The 22,382-nt window shown below is 42.7% G+C and overlaps 1 long non-coding RNA gene across 1 annotated transcript in view; it reads left to right on the forward strand.

The window, feature by feature from the left end:
* The first annotated feature begins 1,435 nt into the window (after positions 1–1,435).
* The window catches only part of LOC113937815, a 62,113-nt gene continuing 41,166 nt past the window's right edge, over positions 1,436–22,382 (forward strand). Inside the window, exon 1 of the long non-coding RNA XR_003524728.1 lies at positions 1,436–1,672. This is a non-coding gene — a long non-coding RNA (uncharacterized LOC113937815). The remainder of the gene's footprint in view (positions 1,673–22,382) is intronic.

The following is a 22,382-nucleotide window of genomic DNA, read 5'->3' on the forward strand; positions in this document are numbered from 1 at the left end:
ACGAAGAGATCATAGTGGTTCAGGATGGGCCCTAAACCCAATGAGAGTGTTGTTTTAAGAGACAGAAAGGGACACACAGGGGATAAGATGATGTCAAGATGGAGAGTGAGAATGGGGTAATCCATCCATAATTCAAGGAACACTAGAAGCTACATGAGGCAAGAAAGGACTCTCCTCTAAGAGCCTTTGGAAGGAGCGTAGTCCTGTCTGTACTTTGATTTTGGACTTCAGACCTCCAGAACTGTGAGGAAATACATTTTTGTTGTCTTAAGATAGCAACTTTATAGTTGTTACTGTAGCCACAGGAAATGAATACAGTTTGGTTCAGGAAACAATACATTTCGGTTTAGGACTGTGCCTTGTGTCTCCTCCTCTGGCTGGTTGTTACCTGGGGCATGCTTCTCTCAGGGAAGATCCCAGAAGTGTCAGAGGCCAAACCCAACCTACAAGCATGTTGGTAGCTTCTGTCTGTGTTATTCCCACAACCCCGGTGGCCAAGCCAATCACATGGCCAAGCCCAGCATCAGTGGAGTGAAGAAATGCTCTCTGTCTCTTCAGTGTCAGCAGTTGTAAAGGGCCTGGGGTGCAATTATAATACAGAGAGAGAGTGAAGACTTGGAAACAGCAGTCCAACCTACCCCAGGTGGAGGAGACTTAGGGAATATAACACTCCACAGAGTAGGTTCCAGAGCAGAGAGGATTTAAGGATAAGGAGTGGGTTAAGGGGCCATAGGACATGGTTTGGAATGAAAAGATGTGTATTCATATCCTTGACCAGACTGGAACGTCTGAATCATGTGTTTGTGATTAAGCCCCTTAAACGCTGCATTTCCTTTGTCTTAGCCATGAAATGGAGACAAAAGTACAATTGCTTATTGGGAGGATCCATTGTGATCAAGCAGGTTAAAATGCTTTCTAGCTCAAGGGTGAGCCCTGTGTCCGGGGCAGCCCACATTGGGGAAGAGGTTAATGGAGCAGCTGTCCCTGGAGGTCCATGAGATGGAAAAGGTGAGAGGGAGATCGTGGCGGCAGAGCGAGGAGCAGTCCTGAGCCCGAGCTGGCTGGTCTGTCTAGCTGGTGTCAGGTCCTCCATCCGCAGCCAGGCTGGGCTCCACGTTACGTGGCCTCACGCATGCCTATGAGCTCTGCCCCATTGAGGTGCCAATCCCTGTCCACCCCAGATCCAGACTGTCCCTCAAAGCCATATGACCCAATGGGGAGAAGATGTCCTAGTGTATGTCTGTGAGGATCCAGCACTAGAAAGCAGTGGCATACCATTGGGCACATAGTGCAGGCTCGATCCGTGTGGACAACTCTGAAATACAAAATAATAGGTTTATCAAATGAACAAGGGCTTACATACCCATTTGTTTGAGGTTTCCTTGCTCAACAGAATTTACAGAAATGCCATCCATTCATCTCTTCCAGGCATCCACCGGGACGTGGAAGTGGCTTAGATTAACTTGTTCGACCCATCAAAATGGTATTTGCGCAAACGGGATTCTGTGTGTTGACCACATAAATATTCATAACTTCGTGGTCGTGCCCAAGCATAGACTCCACTCTGCCAGCCTGGACCATCACGTGGCCACAGCGTGGAGCCTGTTATTTACCAGACACTGTGTTGGGACACCTTGGAGAGGGGCTCCGCCAAGAAAGGGTTTTTCTCACAGTGAGTAGCTGCTGCCCCTTCTCTGCTGCCCTCGGCAGAGCTAACTCATGGCCTACTTTCCCTACTGCTTCCAAGCACAGCGAGGGCTGGCTTTATCCATCAAACACGTGTCCTTTCTTCAGGAGAAAGAAATCTAGAGGAATTGATTTGAAAATGTCAAACCTTATCAACTGCCAACTGTCACTCCAGGACAGATATTTCATGGATGGCATAAATGTTTGATCTCACCAAGGCTCTTCTCCTGGCTCTGACAGTCTGTGGTGTCACCAACCCACCCATATTCCCTGAGGTCCTATTAGAAAGGGAGGTGGCATAGCACAGTGGCTAAATGCATGGGCCCAGGAGCCAGACTGCCTGGCTTTAAATCCTGGCCCCATGATTTAATTGCTTTGTGACCTTGGGGAAGTTGTCTGACTTCTCCGAGACTCCGAGATCTCATCTTGTACCTTAGGATAATAATAGGATAGATATCCTAGGTTGTGAGAATTAAATGATAACCCATGTAAACCACTTATAACATGAGACTATTGTAAGTGGAGGATAAGCATTAACTATGGTTTATTATTCACATGCCACTTTGCCAGGCATTGAAGGTTATATATAAGGCTAGTTGGAGGAGGCAAGGCATATACAAGGCAAACGGAACAGCTGATATATGAAAAGATTTTGGAGGCTGGAGTCTGAAGTCCTGGGTTTGAATCTCAGCTCTGCCACTCATTAATTCCATGGTTTTGAGCAATTTCCCTGGAACTCTGTTTCACCTGTAAAATGGGGGGAAAAATCATAGTTACAAAACCACTTTGGGATTCAAAATGTACAGTGCACGGGTTAGTAATTTTTTGATACCTAAGAAAAGGTCATTTCCTGATAGTGAATGCTAAGTGCTAAATGCCAAATGTGTGGGACAGAGAAAGGTTCAGTGTCAAGAGAGACACTTGGGCAGGGATTGTCCCTAAAAAGCTTTACAAGGTGGTGAGCTTTGCAAGGCGGTGGGCTTTGGAAAGTCTAGAGAAGACTGGCCGGCACACACTGGGCCCAACCCCATTGTACACCCAGCTATAAGCTTAGTAGGGGCCTTGATGTAGTGAAAGGGAATTCTGATGTGATTTTTTTTTTTTTTTTTTACACTTTGGAAAGAATCTGGATTACTAGAGTCAGGTGTGTCAGCTGATCTGGGGGTTAGTAATTACCTGGCTTCTGCAAGGACTATGGCTCAGAGGGGGCAGGAACACAAGGCAGGGCTATGGCGTTGGCCAGAAATGCCAGCGAAGACCGAGGCTAGGACCATAGTACAGTGGCAGTGGAGACAAGTGGACAGGCGTGAGGTCCTCTTGGTAGAGCTGTCAGGACTTGCTGGTTTATTCATCAGTTCATTAATTCAGCTGTTCAGGGTTTGGGGGGATATAGCACACAAAACAAGCAAAGAGGTGCTTATACAGCTTAAGTACTGGTGGGAAGTGGAATGCAGGGGAAGGAGAAGGAGTAGGGAGAAGGATTCTCAGGTTCCTGCCGGAGAGGATGGTGTGCTGCTATTGGCTTTGAGAAGCGATTTTGAAGCCCTTACTCAAGTTGCGGGGGAGGGTGGTGCCTCGACTTGTCTTGACTACCCCAGCTCCTCTTCTCCTCTGAGAGGCTCTGGAGCTTCTTCTAGGGGGCAGTGCATTCTGTGTTCTGAGAGCTGTGTCCTAGCGCTGGGGGCCAGGGGCCCTAATGGGAGTGACTTCTTTTTTTTTTTTTTTTAATTTTTTATTGTTATGTTAATCACCATATATTACATCATTAGTTTTTGGTGCAGTGTTCCATGATTCATTGTTTGTTCATAACACCCAGTGCTCCATGCAGAACGTGCCCTCCTCAATACCCATCACCAGGCTAACCCATCCCCCTACCCCCCTCCCCTCTAGAACCCTCAGTTTGTTTTTCAGAGTCCATCATCTCTCATGGTTCGTCTCCCCCTCTGACATACTCCCCTTTTCTTCCTCTCCTGTTATCTTCTTCTTTTTCTTTTTTCTTAAAATATGTTGTGTTATTTGTTTCAGAAGTACAGAACTGTGATTCAACAGTCTTGCACAATTCACAGCGCTCACCATAGCACATACCCTCCCCAATGCCTATCACCCAGCCACCCCATCCCTCCCACCCCCAACCACTCCAGTAACACTCAGTTTCTTTCCTGAGATTAAGAATTCCTCATATCAGTGAGGTCATGTGATACATGTCTTTCTCTGATTGACTTATTTCACTCAGCATAACACCCTCCAGTTCCATCCACGTCGTTGCAAATGGCAAGATCTCATTCCTTTTGATGGCTGCATAATATTCCATTGTGTATATATACCACCTCTTCTTTATCCATTCATCTGTCGATGGGCATCTTGGCTCTTTCCACAGTTTGGCTATGGTGGACATTGCTGCTATAAACATTGGGGTACACGTACCCCTTCGGGTCCCTACATTTGTATCTTTGTGGTAAATACCCAGTAGTGCAATTGCTGGATCGAACGGTAGCTCTAATTTCAACTGTTTGAGGAACCTCCATACTGTTTTCCAGAGGGGTTGCACCAGCTTGCATTCCCACCAACAGTGTAGGAGGGTTCCCCTTTCTCCACATCCCCGCCAACATCTGTCGTTCCCTGACTTGTTAATTTTAGCCATTCTGACGGGTGTGAGGTGGTATCTCATTGAGGTTTTGATTTGGATTTCCCTGATGCCAAGCGATGTTGAGCACTTTTTCATGTGCCTGTTGGCCATTTGGATGTCTTCTTTGGAGAAATGTCTGTTCATGTCTTCTGCCCATTTCTTGATTGGATTATTTGTTCTTTGGGTGTTGAGTTTGATAAGTTCTTTATAGATTTTGGATACTAGCCCTTTATCTGATATGTCATTTGCAAATATTTTCTCCCATTCTGTCGGTTGTCTTTTGGTTTTGTGGACTGTTTCTTTTGCTGTGCAAAAGCTTTTTATCTTGATGAAATCCCAATAGTTCATTTTTGCCCTGGCTTCCCGTGCCTTTGGCGATGTTTCTAGGAAGAAGTTGCTGCGGCTAAGGTCGAAAAGGTTGCTACCTGTGTTCTCCTTTAGGATTTGGATGGACTCCTGTCTCACGTTTAGGTCTTTCAACCATTTGGAGTCTATTTTTGTGTGTGGTGTAAGGAAATGGTCCAGTTTCATTCTTCTGCATGTGGCTGTCCAATTTTCCCAACACCATTTGTTGAAGAGACTGTCTTTTTGCCATTGGACATTCTTTCCTGCTTTGTCAAAAATAAGTTGACCATAAAGTTGAGGGTCCATTTCTAGGCTCTCAATTCTGTTCCATTGATCTATGTGTCTGTTTTTGTGCCAGTACCATACTGTCTTGATGATGACAGCTTTGTAATAGAGCTGGAAGTCCGGAATTGTGATGCCGCCAGCTTTGCTTTTCTTTTTCAGTATTCCTCTGGCTATTCTGGGTCTCTTCTGGTTCCATACAAATTTTAGGATTATTTGTTCCATTTCTTTGAAAAAAGTGGATGGTATTTTGATGGGGATTGCATTGAATGTGTAGATTGCTCTAGGTAGCATTGACATCTTCACAATGTTGATTCTCCCAATCCATGAGCATGGAACGTTTTTCCATTTCTTTGTGTCTTCTTCAATTTCTTTCCTGAGTATTTTATAGTTTTCTGAGTACAGATCCTTTGCCTCTTTGGTTAGATTTATTCCTAGGTATCTAATCGTTTTGGGTGCAATTGTAAATGGGATAGACTCCTTGATTTGTCTCTCTTCTGTCTTGTTGTTGGTGTATAGGAATGCCACTGATTTCTGTGCATTGATTTTATAGCCTGCTACTTTACTGAATTCCTGGGAGTGACTTCTTGACGTCGGTGTTAATGCCCTTGAAGGTTGCTCTGGACACTCAGGATCTCTCCACTAAGCTTGTGGGCTCCCTCTATCCTGCAGGTCCACACGGGGCTGGGGGTTAAGGAGCTGCAAGGTGCTGCTCGAGACCAGTTCACCTCCTTGCATTTTTGCAGCCATGGGAGGCCTCACATCCTGTCCTGCCTTTAGCAGCAGGGGGCAGCTTCCTGGTTGAATCTGATCTTCAGAAGGTCCCGCCTGGACAGCTGATGTGGCTTCCACTGCCCTTTCTGTATGCCATAATCAAAGCACTTTCTACATTTTACTCTACACTACTGTCTTGCTGGCCAAGTAATGTTGGATGCTCTGAACTAAGAGGGGATGAAATTCTAGAGGAAAGGCACAGCCAGAAAAAGGTGTGGGGGAGGCAGGAAGCTTCAGGTAGAACTGGGGGCCCACCCAATGAGGACATTTCATCCAAAGTCTATGCTGGGAATGTCTTTGGGAGATGGTGAGTGCTTTCTTGAGCATCTAACCAGCTGGTGGGCCACCCTCACCTCCCTGCTGGGATTATCCATGGAAGAAGCCTCTCACTTAGAATTATAAATGATCCTAGTGAACATAATTTCAGCAATTACTGATGTGCAGTAATTATGCTAATGCTGATTCACAAAGGACTGCTATTTGCTCAGCATGTTCCGTGCACATCATCTTACCTGACTAACAGTGTTTTCGCACTGCGGTTACGGTTTGCTTGTCATGTTAAGTGATGTTTGCATCTCTGAGCTTGTCAAGACACTAGGATTAGAGCTGAGGTGTGTTCCCACCCCCTTCACAAGATTTTCTGGTGGGCTTCTTGAGGAGGAGGAAAGGAAGGGGGAAAAAGTAAAAAGAAAGCAGAAAAAAGACCCTCCATTGACTGATGGGGGGAATTACAGTTCAGAAGTGAGGTGAGTCACATAGGGACGGTGGGAGCCAGGATTTGTCTCCTTTCTGATTCTAGGTACAGCTTCTGGCAATTCGGGAACTCAAGAGCCTGCTTGGTGTCCTCCTGCAACACAACCGCAGTGCTTTGTGTGACTTGAAATGTTCAAGTACCATTTCTAGTCTTTGCTTCATGTTGTCAGAGCATTTAGAGATCACCTAAGACGGTAACCCTCAAAGTCTGGCCTCCGGACCTGCAGCGTCAGCATCACCTGAGAACGTATTAGAAAGGCAGGTTCTTGGGCCCCACCCAGACCTATTGAATCATGAGGCTTTCTGTGTGTGTTTAAAGATTATTTATTTATTTTAGGGAGGGGAGGAGCAGAGGGAGAGGGACTCCTCAAGCAGGTTCCCTGCTGAGCGCAGAGCTCAACGTAGAGTTGGATCCCAGGACCCTGAGATCATGACCTGAGCCAAAATCAAGAGTTGATGCTTAACTGACTGAAGCCACCCAGGCGCCCCGAGGCTTTCTGTGTTTTAACCCAGCAATCTATATTTCAATAGGTAAGAAAAACGAAAAAAGGGGGGTAAAAAAGGCCCCAAACAGGTGACTCATGCATGCTGTAGCTTGAGGATTACGTTCTAGGCTCTTGATCCTCAAAAGTATGGACCATAGATCGGCGAAAGCAGCAGCTGGGAGCTTGTTACGAGGGCAACATCTGAGGCCACACCCAGACCTACTCAGTCAGAGCCTGCACAGTAACAAGGTCCCCAGGTGATGTGCATGCATGCTCAAGTTTGAGTCTCACTGAGTCCAAATGTCCCCATTTACTGTTGACAGGAGGCAAGATGACTTGATGGATGTCCCACGAATTGGTGACACAACTAGACTGCTAGTACTCCTCCTCATTTTAATAGCTAATTTACTGCGGGCTTACTGAACTCATTGCTCTGGAGCTGCTATTGCTTGTTTCACGGTTCATATGCTCCACAGGGGGCTTCCTATGTGCCTGGCACCGGCCGCTGGATTTTCCCATTTAATCCTCACCTTTGAGGGAGGTACAGGAGAGATCCTCTTATTTAGAACGAGCCTCTGGCTGGATAATTGAAAAAGTGATTAAGGCAGGAAATCATACAAAACAGACACACCTTAAACATTAAATTTCAACCCAAGCCTGTAAATGTCTGTACATGCACCAGTCTCTTGATGTGGCGGTCAGTGTCTTTTCCTTGAGCATGAATCTTACTTCTTTCTTTCTTTAAATTTCTGTATCTTTTATGCTACCTAGTTTGGCTTTCTTTGAAGTGGTCAAGAATTTAAGGTGTGCAGCAGTCTGAGAGCAGAATCCTTCTAGAACTTATCTTTTCCCCAAACTCCTAATTCTGTAGAATTTTTAAAAAAGTGATCTGCCTTGTGCAAAGTAGTCACTCAGTTTTTATAGACAATTTTTTATAAACGATATTTAATTAAAATCTGTAATTATGGTATCAGGTATACCTGGCATCAGCACGCTTGGAGCCACCTTAAAAGTAAACAAGCCACTTATTAGATGCACAAGTGCAGGTGTGCTAGAGAGGGGTAGCCTGGTATCCATGAACATTCTAGCACCATGGCCCTGTCAGCATGTCTTACGGAGAATGGAGGATGTCCGTTCAGTGGCAGACAGTGCAGCTCCTAGGTGCATGTTATTACCTCCGTGTGGTTTAGGACAGTGAAGGGCTCCTCTCCAAGCCCTGTAGCTCGAGCTGCCCCCCAGACCCAGGCAGTCTGAATGCAGAGCACCTATGGCACACCCCCGCCGCCGATCGTTTCTAGGTAAAAAAAAATGTAATCAGCCATTTTATCTTAACAAATTACAAATACGTCTTTAAATATCTGACTCTCTTTTATTTTTTAAAAGATTTTATTTCTTTATTTGATAGAAAGAGACAGCGAGAGAGGGAACACAAGCAGGGGGAATGGGAGAGGGAGAAGCAGGCTTCCTGTGGAGCAGGGAACCCGATGTGGGGCTTGATCCCAGGGCCCTGGGATCATGACCTGAGCCGAAGGCAGGCACTTAACGACTGAGCCACCCAGGCGCCCCAGCACTTCTTTAGATATCATCATACTCTCCCAAATACGCTCTGCACTCCCCCTCGCCCCCCACTTCTGTACGTATTTGGTGTTCCTGACAGATGAGCCAATTGAAATGTGTGCACTCATTGATTGAAACGTCCAAGTGTCAATATTTTCTGACAAAACATTGTGGACTGTTTCATGGCAGAGGACCAGTGAATGGACAAAATGATTGCAGGAGGGGGGGAAATCAGTTAAACTGAAATGTTAGTTGAGACCCTTGGAAAGGTGTCCAAGGGTAGTGTGTATTCCTCTGGTCCTCCTGCCTCAGCCGCATCCCCACAGTAGCCCGTACCTACCTCTTCTGCTGTAAAGGGTTGTACTATCAGCGAAGTACTGTCCCCGCTGGTCCTGGTTCTGGTTCTAGTTCTGGTATTCTCCTTCTGTATGACTTGTTGCCAGTTCCTGGACTTCTGTGCCTGACCCGTAAGATGGGGGTAAGGATAGTACCTGTCTACTGATTAGGGCTGCAGAGAGGTGTGAACCGGACATGCTTAATATCAAACCTGGCACTCATGAATGCTCAATAAGTGGGAGCTATTGTTGCTGTCTTCCCAAACCCTCCTCCTTAGGGAAATGGTAAAAGGCGTAATTAGATACAGCTAAAGGCAAGTATTGTGTTCTAGTTCATTTGGCCTTTTATTATCCTAGCTCAGTGCCTAGAACACAGTAAATGCTTGATAAATATTTGTGCAAAGCTGGATAAATGGCTCTTGGGTCAGTGTTTTTCACTACTCTGCTTCTGCATCTCATGATGGTCTATGTGGTAAGGCTGGTTGTCCTGTATCACAGCCCTTCATACTCAGTGGTTTCAAAGCATTCTGTCTCTCCATCTGTGGTTGCTAACTGTCTTTATATTTTCAGGTTCAGACTTTTTGTGAACTGTATTTTAAAGGGATAGTGTGTTTCTCTAATATTCTTAGCAAAACGCCTGCAGACAATTGCTTGCAGAAATGGCAAATGGCTCACATGGTTTACTGCTCTGTTTTGTTTCTTGGGTCTAGTGCCTTGTGATCTGAGGCTGTTATGTCTCTGGGCTGTCTCTGAGTCCCACTGTGGTTTTATAGCCCCTGGCCCTTTGGCAGAAACAGCAACTTCTAGATCTGTCTGCAGCTGAAAAAAATCTCAGCTGTCTGCGCAGGAGTCTTTATGCTATAGTAGAAGTAATGAAAACGTGATGAGTGGGAAAGGGAAGGACGTCACAGAGGTGACAAAGCAGCAGCAGGTGCTTTGACATAGCAGCCCCCGGACAGATGAAGGAGGCTAAGGCAGAGGACCCCCGTGCCTTGGAAGTATGTTCTTGTGTTTTGATGGAGTTTTGACCTGGAGTTGCTTGGAAGAGGACTGGGGTAATGGAACCCAGGTTAGATAAATACGTGGGCGTGTGGGGCTCACCGGCAGCTCTTCTCTTAGGTGTTCATACCAAATGCCTGCGTAGTGCCTCCCCACCCCTCAGATCTCTTTGTCTTCCTCCACCTTGTCGTTTTCCTGGGAGACTGCCTCTTAAGGGTCCCGTCAGCAGCTTCCTGTGCCCTCTGGCTGCCAGGTGAGTCCTGTCAATGGGGACCTCTGGCAGGAGATCAGAAGTAAGGAGGGAGGAAAGTGTGGTCAGGGTGTGTATCCCCCCTGAGGAATTGCCACCGGCTGGTTGTAGCTCCCGACTGAAGGTCAGTATTCCGCCTGAGGTGGCCCCTTTTCTGTGACCCTCCTTCAAGTTCTGGTATCTGTGTTCTCACTTCATTGTCTGAGCCGAGAAAGGGTAATGACCCCACTGTTCGTAATTCCAGGGTCCTGCCCTGCCCTTTGTAGTTTCCCCTGCAACCTGCTCACACCTAGGGAAGCGGTCCCTTCGTTGAACCCTCCTCAGATGATCCCAGTGTGAGTGCCTCTGCTGCTTCTTGCAGGAAGCCTCACTTCCGGTCCCCAGCTGCATGGCTTCTGCGGGAAGATGGTGGTACCCGGCAGGTAGGAGGCACTAAGAGATAAAAATAATACGGTTGGGTGTATCAGAGAGGCAATAGAAAACAATCCTGGCTAAGTTAAGCAGAAGAGAAATTATTGGTGGGATAGTGGGGAGCTCACAGGAAGAATTGGGAAGGCGCAGAGGCAGGCGGGCAGCTGGGCAGCAGGGACCATGGGAATACTCTGGTCAGGCTGTGGCTACTGGTTCCTGCAGCCCTGGGCTCTTGATGAGACCCCTGCTGCGGTGAGCACATTCTCAGCTGTATCTGTACCTCTGTGTCACTCCCTCGGGGTTCAGCATCCCGGCAAGAGCATCTGCTTGGCTGATACTAGGTCATGCACCAGATTCTAGTTGCAGGAAGGAGGAAAAGAAGTTCAAGCTTCTCTCTTCTCCCAGCTTATTCCTGTTCCAGGCAAGAAACGTATACCATGCAAGGAGGTGGTCTGTGGTTGGCTTCTTCCCTTCTTCCTCCCCTCACCCCTCACCTCTGGCTCCTCTCAGGCGGGGATTGGAGGAGAGAGGACATATAGTGCAGGAAGTATCTTACTTGGCTGGTACTGTGGTGACCTGGTGTTACTACTGGGGGTCTCTGCCTGTTGGGCTGACTTGGCAGGTGTCCAAAGCTGAATCTTGCTCTCCTTGAGCAAATCTTTCTTCTGGCCATCTGGCATTCCGTCCCTTCTGTTGGGGTCTCATCCTCCTCCAGGCAATCTTGGGAGAAATCCAAAATGACTCCAGTATGGCACCCCTCTGGGAGCTGCTTAAAGCTACTTTTTTTTTTTCTGCCTTTGTGGAAGGCCAGAGAGGCTTTAATTTTAGCAGGCTCACAATAGTTCTGGTTGTTCATATGGAAGGCAAGTCACCTGCTTTAAAGGTGCAGGGTGGCTGCAGAGCGAATGGATAGACACCCAGAAGTTTTGCCCTCTGGGTACCACTACGCAGTGGCTGGACTTGGTTTCATAAAGACTACCTCAGGACCATCCATCCAAGCCCCTGGACGTGAGCCAAGGCCAAGGGAGCCCAGAAGAAGAAAGGCATGTTCTTTCAGGATAGGTTTTCTTCCATAAAGGATTCTTGGAGGATAAGAGTTCTTGCTATAATTCTTCCCTTTTCCTAGAAGAACAGAACCTTCTCATGATATCTCCTGATATTTAACACTTTTGAATGTCTATCTGGCCAAGACTAATTGTGCCTCAGTCTGGCTAAATTGACCATGTTTTATTTTATGGTTGGTGAACTTTCATTCTGTTTTAGAGACCTCGTTTGCCATTTTGAATAAGCAAGTTTTCTCTCCTATGTAGCAGCCCGTGTGCTCAGGGCTGTTCATCTCAAACCTTTATTTCAATAAGAAACCTGGGGAGATATAAATAGATGAACATCTACAGTTTATATCAAACCAGAACCACAGAGTCTGGGACTTGGCTCCAGCCTGCCAGTAAGGGAGAAGGTCCTATCCCACATAATGGTTTTTGTTTGTTTGTTTTTTGGCTTTTTCTTGTGCCATGAAAGGGCAAGACACAGGGTTTGCTAGAAGGACAAAGGTGAAATGGGCTTCGCTGCTGGCTTCGTTACTATCATCTCAAAGAAACGACTCAGATTCTCATTTCTCTCTGATGCTAAATTTTAGGAGAGATTTCCAAGATGTTAAAGGAGGATGAATATGTGAAATATTGACTTTTATTGTGCACAGGTAACTTGGAGTCATGTTCATTTTGGAAAACTTTGGGGGCTTCTGCCAGTGGGGCAGGATTTTCATTTTCCATCTAGTTACTTGGGGTCAAAGGTTATGTGGACATAAGAAGTCAAAGAATTTCTTTGCATTTGAAACAAAAGTTGCATCTCATTTCAAGTCCTTATTATCTCTACCAACATCACCTCCGTCATCACCATCTAAAATCTCATAAATCTTATGTGCATCTTTTATTTTCTTTGGATTAACTTTTGGTGGTAAAAGGACAAAGTAAAAGCCTATCAACTTTAGAAAAATACTTTTCATGAAAAATTTCAAACATACTACAAAAGTAGAGAGAATAGGGTATGGAGGTGTGGAGATTTAAGAAGCTTCTACTGTAGATTACTCAATTGCCTTCTGCCAAATGTCAGTTTGTGCCCCATCAGTGTTGTTTGAGAATGCCTGTATCCTAACATTCTGCACAGTACTGGACTTCATTTAAAAAAAATTTTTTTTTTGATCAATTCACTGAATGGGAGGAATGGTGTCACATTGTTGTTTGATGTTTCATTGATTTGACTGCTGGGGAAGGTAAACACTTTTCCCATATATTTAGTGGTCATTTGTTTTGTTTTATGAAATTTCTAGCCACAGATTGCCTTCAATTTTGTACTGCCCCACCTCTTTTTCTTGCTAATTTTTAAGAGATCTTTGAATATTAAGGATATCAACCCTTTGCCTGGCATGCATCTTGCAATTATTTTTCTCATTTGTCATTTGGCTTCTAATTTTCTTTGTAGTGTTTCTTGACATACTGAAATATTACATTTTTATATTGTTAGATCAATCAAGCTTTTACTGATGGTTTTCCTTCCTTTGGTTGCTTGCTTAGAACTCAAGCTTATATAAATCTCTACACATATATTATTTAACCCTTAAGTAGTTTCATTTCCTGCATCTAAAAATCTTCAATACATCTGGGATTTGTTTTAGTATATGGATGGTACAGGTAACAGTCATTTTGTTTTCCTTTTCAAACAGTCATGTAATCTGAGCTTTCTCATATTGATTTGAAATGCTGCCATTATCATATACTAAATATTTATACTAAGGCTTTTTATTGTGTGCATTGATCTGTTTAATCTTGTACTCCACCCAAGTGGTTTTATAATTGAAACTCTATATAATGTTTTACCGTTTGGCAGTTTCTCCTGTCTCCCATTCTTCCAGCACTTCCTCGTTTTCCAAAATTTTTTTGGCTTCTTCCAGATGTTTATTCCAACAATTAAACTTTAGAGCAGTCCTTAGAATTTTATCAATTGCTTGAAATTTATAGTTGATTTGGGATCAGTTATATTTTGTATGATTGCATCTTGCATCAGAAATATTCTATCATTCTGTCTTCTGTGGGGGAAGGGATCTTATTCTACGGCCTCAGTAAAGCTTTGATGTTTTCTTCATGAAAGTCTTACTTGTTGCTAATTAAATTTATTTTTAGATATTTCATATGTTTTGTTGCAATTAAGAATGAGATACTTCCTCTATTTTCTAACTGGTTATGGCTTATACATGGGAAGTTACTTGTTTTTTTTTTTTGTATTTGTTTTCGTAACCACCAAATTTAATGGACTGTTTTATTCTGATAATTTAAAGTCCATTCTTTGGGATTCCAAGTTGAAACTGGCATTATTTGCAATAACTATTGTTTTATGTATTTTTCTTTTTTTTTTTTTAAGATTTTATTTATTTGACAGAGCAAGAGAGCCCAAGCAGGGGGAACAGTAGAACAGTAGAGGGAGAAGCAGGCTCCCCACCAAGCAGGGAGCCCGATGTGGGGCTCAATCCCAGGGCCCTGGGATCATGACCTGAGCCGAAGGCAGATGCCCAAACATCTGAGCCACCCAGGAGCCCCTCTTTCTTTCTTTCTTTTTTTTTTTTTTTAAGATTTTATTTATTTCACAGAGAGATAGCGAGAGCAGGAATACAAGCAGGGGGAGTGGGAGAGGGAGAAGCAGGCTTCTCGTTGAGCAGGGAGCCCGATGCGGGGCTCGATCCCAGGACCCTGGGATCATGACCTGAGCCGAAGGCAGACCCTTAAGGACTGAGCCATCCAGGTGCCCCTCTTTTTTTTTTTTTTTTTAAAGATTTTATTTACTTGACAGAGTGCACAAGCAGGGGGAGTGGCAGGCAGAGGGAGAAGCAGGCTCCCCGCTGAGCAGGGAGCCCGATGCGGGGCTCTGATCCCAGGACCCTGAGATCATGACCTGAGCCGAAGGCAGACGCTTTAACTGACTGAGCCACCCAGGTGCCCCTGTGTATTTTTCAGTATTTTTTCTTTCTTTCTTTCTCTCTCTACCCCCCCTTTCCTCTTCTCTTTTTCTTTCCACTACTAGCACTTCTAGGATAATTTTAAATAATAATAAGCATCCTTATTGTGTTCCTGAATAGAAATGTCTCTCATATTTTTCACCCTTTTAATTTAAATTATATTTGATAATATTTCATTAGTTATTTTGCAACTCTCCTCATCTGTGAAGTTGAGGTGTTCATTTTTCCTCCTTTTTTGGTGTTCAGTTTTGCTAACTTGGAAAAATAGAGGAGGTGGTCTTTTTTTTATGTGTGTGTTCTGGAAGAGTTTATTATGATAATTATCTGCTATTTGAACATTTAAAAGAACTTGCCTATAAAACTGCTTGGGTTTTGCTCCTTTCATGGAGGTAATTCATTCTAACTGTATGATAAGCTTTCCCTTTTCCAGAAATGACTCCAATATATACCAGTGGGCTCCCAGGGGCTGCAGAGGTTCTGTGGCAGCTTGCTCCCCTGGCTATAGCCGGGTAAGTCTTTTCTCGGATTTTTGATTTGGAACTAGGAGACTAGGGGAAGTCCCCTTTTGATTATGAGAGCCCTGAGATGAGGAATCAGGAATTATAGCTCAACTGGATCCTTAGCATATGAAGGATAGAATACATTGAATACTCTGAGAAAAAAAATAAAAAATCAAGAGAGTATTGGTGACACCAGTATGTGGTTCCAGCTATTTTTGACACCCAGCTCTAAGAGCTCGCTCTCATTCTTAGAGTGACGTGGGATGCCCCTTATCCTCCCAATAATTCCCTTTGTGCCAAGATGAATTTGAGTTGGATATCTGATACTTGTGATCATTGGAGTACAGGCCGGCTCTCTTTTTCAAAAATATTTTTTACATGAATAATGGTTTGCTAGAGTTTTCCAACTTCTCAAATATTTTTTAGGAAAATATAAATTACCAGAATTTATTTCATTGAGGATTTCACATTTATTAGCATAGGATTATACGTAATGCTTTCTTATGAGTAAAAAGAATGTACCTGTTATGGTGAAAAATCCCATATACCTTTCCTAATTTCTTTTTACTATCTTTTCTTGTATAAAACCATCATACTGTCAGAAACACTGCATTTCAAAGATTATATTATGAAAAAATTTTTGGTGTGTCAAAAGAGGGTTAGAAGTTAGAGAATTTTAGACCCACAAGAAGTAATTCTTCTTAAGGAAATGTCATAGTAAAGTTTTGCTTATTTTTATTTCTACCGGCATATTTTGTTATTGCAAACTAAAAATGAGAAATTGCTTAATACTGATGGGAACAGCCCCAAATGTCTCCTTATTTGTCCTTACATTCCCACAAGCTGAAGCCTCCCATTCTCCTTGAGTCACCTTTGAACTTGACCTTAGACTTCTGTTTGCAGCACAATTTACAAGAGTCAGATGCAAAAGAGAACCATAGGAGTTGAAGATAAACAAACACATACCTTCCTATAATAATATTCAACCACTCCAGCAAAACACTGCTGGCCTTCCTGTTTTCAGATTTCAACTTGTCTAATTCTGAGCCAATCATCATCCCCATAATGTGTATCCAACAGTTCTTTCTGCATAACCAACCGCTTCAAAATGTAGACCCTTAAAAGATCAACATGATCTTGTGGTTGGCAGTTTGGGCTGTGATCAGTTGGGAGGCTCTTCTGGTGTTGGATGAATGGTCAGCTGCCAGGCCACCTGGGGACTGGTTAATCAAGGGGTGACCTCAGTTCAGATGGCTTATCTCTACTGCACATGCTCTCTCATTTTCCAGAAGGCCAGCACATAATGAATGTGCAGCACTTTGAGAGAGTAAGGGGAAGTGTGTAGGCTTCTGGAGGCCTATGCTTGAAACTACACAGGGTCACATTCTGTTGATCAAAATAGACTTCGTCTCTTGAGGGCAGAAGATTAAAAAGTCACATTGCAAAGGGCAGGGCTATAGTGAGGGGTGGAGAATTCTGGACATTTTTATAATCTATTACATAATGCCAATTGTGGTATTGTACTTCAGAATACAAACTATATCCCCATTAATCCACTGGTTATATCCTCTTTATGATGCAAAATCCACCCTGAAGGCTGTGTGTGTGTGTGTGTGTGTGTGTGTGTGTGTGTGTGTGTGTGTGTGTGTGTGTGTGTGTAAAATTTCATTTCTAAATGATTACTTACCATTTGTATTTTTATAAATTTACATGTGCTGACCGTATAGTAGGCCTTCAAGACATTTAAGTTAAATTACTGCATGGTTTCTCAGATTTTTGGAGTTTCTATTTTATAGTTAAGGTTTAAATTTTAGGTTTAGTGAGCATATGTTTTTAAGGATTTTATTTGGGAGAGTGAGCGTGCATGCGAGAGAGCACGAGGAGGGGGAAGGGCAGAAGGAGAGGGACAAGCAGACTCCGCTGAGCACAGAGTCCGACGCAGGGCTCAATCCCAAGACCCTGAGATCATGACCTGAGCTGAAGGAGACACTTAACCGACTGAGCCTCCCAGGCATCCCAAGGAATACTTTATACTCATTATTATTTGAAAAGTAAAACATTGAATTATGCGAATTTTCCTTTGAGTACAGCATTGGCCACATCCCCTACACAACTTTTTAAAATTTATTTTCTAATTTTTATTTTTATAGTTTTATGATTTATCAGAAAGCAAACACCTAAGTATCTACCATCCAGATCAAGAAGTAGATCATTGTTGGCATTCCAGAAGTTGCCTTTTTACCTCAGTCCAAGTGCTACTCCTCATGTTAATGATTCCTTGCTTTTCTTTTTTTCATACTTCATCTGCACTTTATTTATTTTTTAAATTTTATTTAATTTTTTAAAAATTACCATATAATGTATTATTTGTTTCAGGGGTACAGGTCTGTGATTCATCAGTCTTACACAATTCACAGCGCTCACCATAGCCCATGGTGAACCCTCCCCTCCAGCAACCCTCAGTTTGTTTCCTGAGATTGTCTCTTACGGTTTGTCTCCCTCTCTGGTTTCATCTTGTTTCATTTTTTCCTCTCTTTCCCTATGATGCTCTGCCTTGTTTCTCAAATTCCACATATCAGTGAGATCATATGATAATTGTCTTTCTCTGACTGGTTTATTTCACTTACCATGATGTCCTCTAGTTCTATCCACATTGTTGCAAATGGCAAGATTTCATTTTTTTTTGATGGCTCTTGGTTTTAATATTACCACCTACCCATGTACCTAACTAGTATAGTTTTTCCTGTGGTTTGAACTTTATATAAATGGAATAATGCAGTTTATTCTTGTCTCCCTGGCTTATTTGGCTTCACATTATCATTGTGAGGTTCATTTTATGATGTGTAGCTATAGTTCACTTATTTTAATTGCTGTTTATTTCATTATATGAATATACTGCAGTTTATTTGTTTATTCTAGTACATGAACATACTGCCATTTATTTATCTGACTGCTAATGGGTTGTCTAAATTAATGGGTCTCTCCAGCTTTAGGGTTAATAAGTTGATACTGGGTAACAGTGAAATGGGATTAAATGGTTTGTTTCCAGTATTTGTCTTTTGCCTTTTATGAATAATGCTATTATAAACATTTTTCTTTTCTTTTCTTTTCCTTTCCTTTCCTCTTTTTCTTTTCCTTTTCCTCTTCCTCACACATGCATGCATGCGGAGGGGGAGGCAGTGAGGGAGAGAGAGAATCTTAAGCAGTGTTCAGTGCATCCATCCTTGCCAACACCTTGGTTTGGCATGGCCAGAATTCTGGTGAATGTGTAGTGGTATCTAGTTGTAGTTTTAATCGCATTTCTCTGATGACTAGTAAGATAGAGATACTATCTTTATTTTTTTAAAATAAATTTTAATTGTTATGTTAATCACCATACATTACATCATTAGTTTTGATGTAGTGTTCCATGATTCATTGTTTGTGCATAACACCCAGTGCTCCATGCAGAATGTGCCCTCTTTAATACCCATCACCAGGCTAACCCATCCCTCCACCCACCTCCCCTCTAGAACCCTCAGTTTGTTTTTCAGAGTCCATCGTCTCTCAGGGTTCGTCTCCCCCTCCGACTTACTCCCCTTCATTCTTCCCCTCCTGCTATCTTCTTTTTTTTTTCCTTAAAATATATTGCATTATTTGTTTCAGAAGTACAGATCTGTGATTCAACAGTCTTGCACAATTCACAGCACTCATCATAGCACATACCCTCCCCAATGTCTATCACCCAGCCACCCCATCCCTCCCACCCCCCACCACTCCAGTAACACTTAGTTTGTTTCCTGAGATTAAGAATTCCTCATATCAGTGAGGTCATATGATACATGTCTTTCTCTGATTGACTTCTTTCACTCAGCATAACACCCTCCAGTTCCATCCACGTCGTTGCAAATGGCAAGATCTCATTCCTTTTGATGGCTGCATAATATTTCATTGTGTATATATACCACCTCTTCTTTATCCATTCATCTGTCGATGGACATCTTGACTATTTCCACAGTTTGGCTATTGTGGACATTGCTGCTATAAACTTTGGGGTGCACTACCCCTTCGGATCCTTACATTTGTATCTTTGTGGTAAATACCCAGTAGTGCAATTGTTAGATCGTAGGGTAGCTCTATTTTCAACTGTTTGAGGAACCTCCATACTGTTTTCCAGAGGAGTTGCACCAGCTTGCATTCCTACCAACAGTGTAGGAGGGTTCCCCTTTCTCCACATCCCCGCCAACATCTGTCATTTCCTGACTTGTTAATTTTAGCCATTCTGACGGGTGTGAGGTGGTATCTCACTGAAGTTTTGATTTGGATTTCCCTGATGCCCAGCGATGTGGAGCACTTTTTCATGTGTCTATTGGCCATTTGGATGTCTTCTTTGGAAAACTGTCTGTTCATGTCTTCTGCCCATTTCTTGATTGGATTATTTGTTCTTTGGGTGTTGAGTTTGATAAGTTCTTTATAGATTTTGGATACTAGCCCTTTATCTGATATGTCCTTTGCAAATATTTTCTCCCATTCTGTCAGTTGTCTTTTGGTTTTGTGGACTGTTTCTTTTGCTGTGCAAAAGCTTTTTATCTTGATGAAATCCCAATAGTTCATTTTTGCCCTGGCTTCCCTTGCCTTTGGCGATGTTTCTAGGAAGAAGCTGCTGTGGCTGAGGTCGAAGAGGTTGCTGCCTGTGTTCTCCTTTAGGATTTGGATGGGCTCCTGTCTCACGTTTAGGTCTTTCAACCATTTGGAGTCTATTTTTGTGTGTGGTGTAAGGAAATGGTCCAGTTTCATTCTTCTGCATGTGGCTGTCCAATTTTCCCAACACCATTTGTTGAAGAGACTGTCTTTTTGCCATTGGACATTCTTTCCTGCTTTGTCAAAGATAAGTTGACCATAGAGTTGAGGGTCCATTTCTGGGCTCTCAATTCTGTTCCATTGATCTATGTGTCTGTTTTTGTGCCAGTACCATACTGTCTTGATGATGACAGCTTTGTAATAGAGCTGGAAGTCCGGAATTGTGATGCCGCCAGCTTTGCTTTTCTTTTTCAACATTCCTCTGGCTATTCGGGGTCTCTTCTGGTTCCATACAAATTTTAGGATTATTTGTTCCATTTCTTTGAAAAAGGTGGATGGTATTTTGATGGGGATTGCATTGAATGTGTAGATTGCTCCAGGTAGCACTGACAACTTCACAATGTTTGTTCTTCCAATCCATGAGCATGGAACGTTTTTCCATTTCTTTGTGTCTTCTTCAATTTCTTTCCTGAGTATTTTATAGTTTTCTGAGTACAGATCCTTTGCCTCTTTGGTTAAATTTATTCCTAGGTATCTTATGGTTTTGGGTGCAATTGTAAATGGGATCGACTCCTTGATTTGTCTCGCTTCTGTCTTGTTGTTGGTGTATAGGAATGCCACTGATTTCTGTGCATTGATTTTCTATCCTGCTACTTGACTGAATTCCTGTATGAGTTCTAGCAGTTTTGGGGTGGAGTCTTTTGGGTTTTCCACATACAGTATCATATCATCTGCAAAGAGTGAGAGTTTGACTTCCTCTTTGCTGATTTGGATGCCTTTGATTTCTTTTTGTTGTCTGATTGCTGTGGCTAGGACTTCTAATACCATGTTGAATAGCAGTGGTGAGAGTGGACATCCCTGCCACGTTCCTGACCTTAGGGGAAAAGCTCTCAGCTTTTCCCCATTGAGAATGATATTCACTGTAGGTTTTTCATAGATGGCTTTTATGATATTGAGGTATGTACCCTCTATCCCTATACTCTGAAGAGTTTTGATCAAGAAAGGATGCTGTACTTTGTCAAATGCTTTTTCTGCATCTATTGAGAGGATCATATGACTCTTGTTCTTTCTTTTGTTAATGTATTGTATCACGTTGATTGATTTGTGGATGTTGAACCAACCTTGCAGCCCAGGGATAAATCCCACCTGATCATGGTGAATAATCCTTTTAATGTACTGTTGGATCCTATTGGCTAGTATTTTGGTGAGAATTTTTACATCCATGTTCATCAAGGATATTGGTCTGTAATTCTCCTGTTTGATGGGGTCTTTGTCTGGTTTTGGGATCAAGGTAATGGCCTCATAAAATGAGTTTGGAAGTTTTCCTTCCATTTCTATTTTTTGGAACAGTTTCAGGAGAATAGATATTAATTCTTCTTGAAATGTCTGAAGAATTCCCCTGGGAAGCCATCTGGCCCTGGGCTTTTGTTTGTTGGGAGATTTTTGATGACCGCTTCAACTTGCTTAGTGCCTATAGGTCTGTTCAGGTTTTCTATTTCTTCCTGGTTCAGTTTTGGTAGTTGATACATCTCTAGGAATGCACCCATTTCTTCCAGGGTATCTAATTTGCTGGCATAGAGTTGCCCATAATTTATTCTTATAATTGTTTGTATTTCTTTGGTGTTGGTTGTGATCTCTCCTCTTTCATTCATGATTTTGTTGATTTGGGTCCTTTCTCTTTTCTTTTTGATCAGTCTGGCCAGGGGTTTATCAATCTTGTTAATTCTTTCAAAGAACCAGCTCCTAGTTTCATTGATCTGTTCTACTGTTCTTTTGGTTTCTAGTTCATTGATTTCTGCTCTGATCTTTATGATTTCTCTTCTCCTGCTGGGTTTAGGCTTGATTTGCTGTTCTTTCTCCAGCTCCTTTAGGTGTAGGGTTAGGTTGTGTATTTGAGACCTTTCTTGTTTCTTGAGAAAGGTTTGTATTGCTATATACTTTCCTCTCAGGACTGCCTTTGCTGTATCCCAAAGATTTTGGACAGTTGTGTTTTCATTTTCATTGGTTTCCATGAATTTTTTTAATTCTTCTTTAATTTCCTGGTTGACCCATTCATTCTTTAGTAGGATGCTCTTTAGCCTCCATGTATTTGAGTTCTGACTTTCCTCTTGTGATTGATTTCTAGTTTCAAAGCATTGTAGTCTGAAAATATGCAGGGAATGATCCCAATCTTTTGGTACCGGTGGAGACCTGATTTGTGACCTAGGATGTGATCAATTCTGGAGAATGTTCCATGGGCACTAGAGAAGAATGTGTATTCCGTTGCTTTGGGATGGAATGTTCTGAATATGTCTGTGAAGTCCTTTTGGTCCAGTGTTTCATTTAAAGTCCTTATTTCCTTGCTGATCTTTTGCTTAGATGATCTGTCCATTTCAGTCAGGGGGGGTGTTAAAGTCCCCCACTATTATTGTATTAGTGTCAATGTTTTTCTTTGCTTTTGTTATTAATTGCCTTATATAATTGGCTGCTCCCATGTTAGGGGCATAGATATTTACAATTGTTAGATCTTCTTGTTGGATAGACCCTTTAAGTAGGATATAGTGTCCTTCCTCATCTCTTATTACAGTCTTTGGTTTAAAATCTAATTTATC

This window comes from Zalophus californianus, chromosome 8, assembly GCF_009762305.2.
Source record: "Zalophus californianus isolate mZalCal1 chromosome 8, mZalCal1.pri.v2, whole genome shotgun sequence".
Taxonomy (NCBI): Eukaryota; Metazoa; Chordata; class Mammalia; order Carnivora; family Otariidae; genus Zalophus; species Zalophus californianus.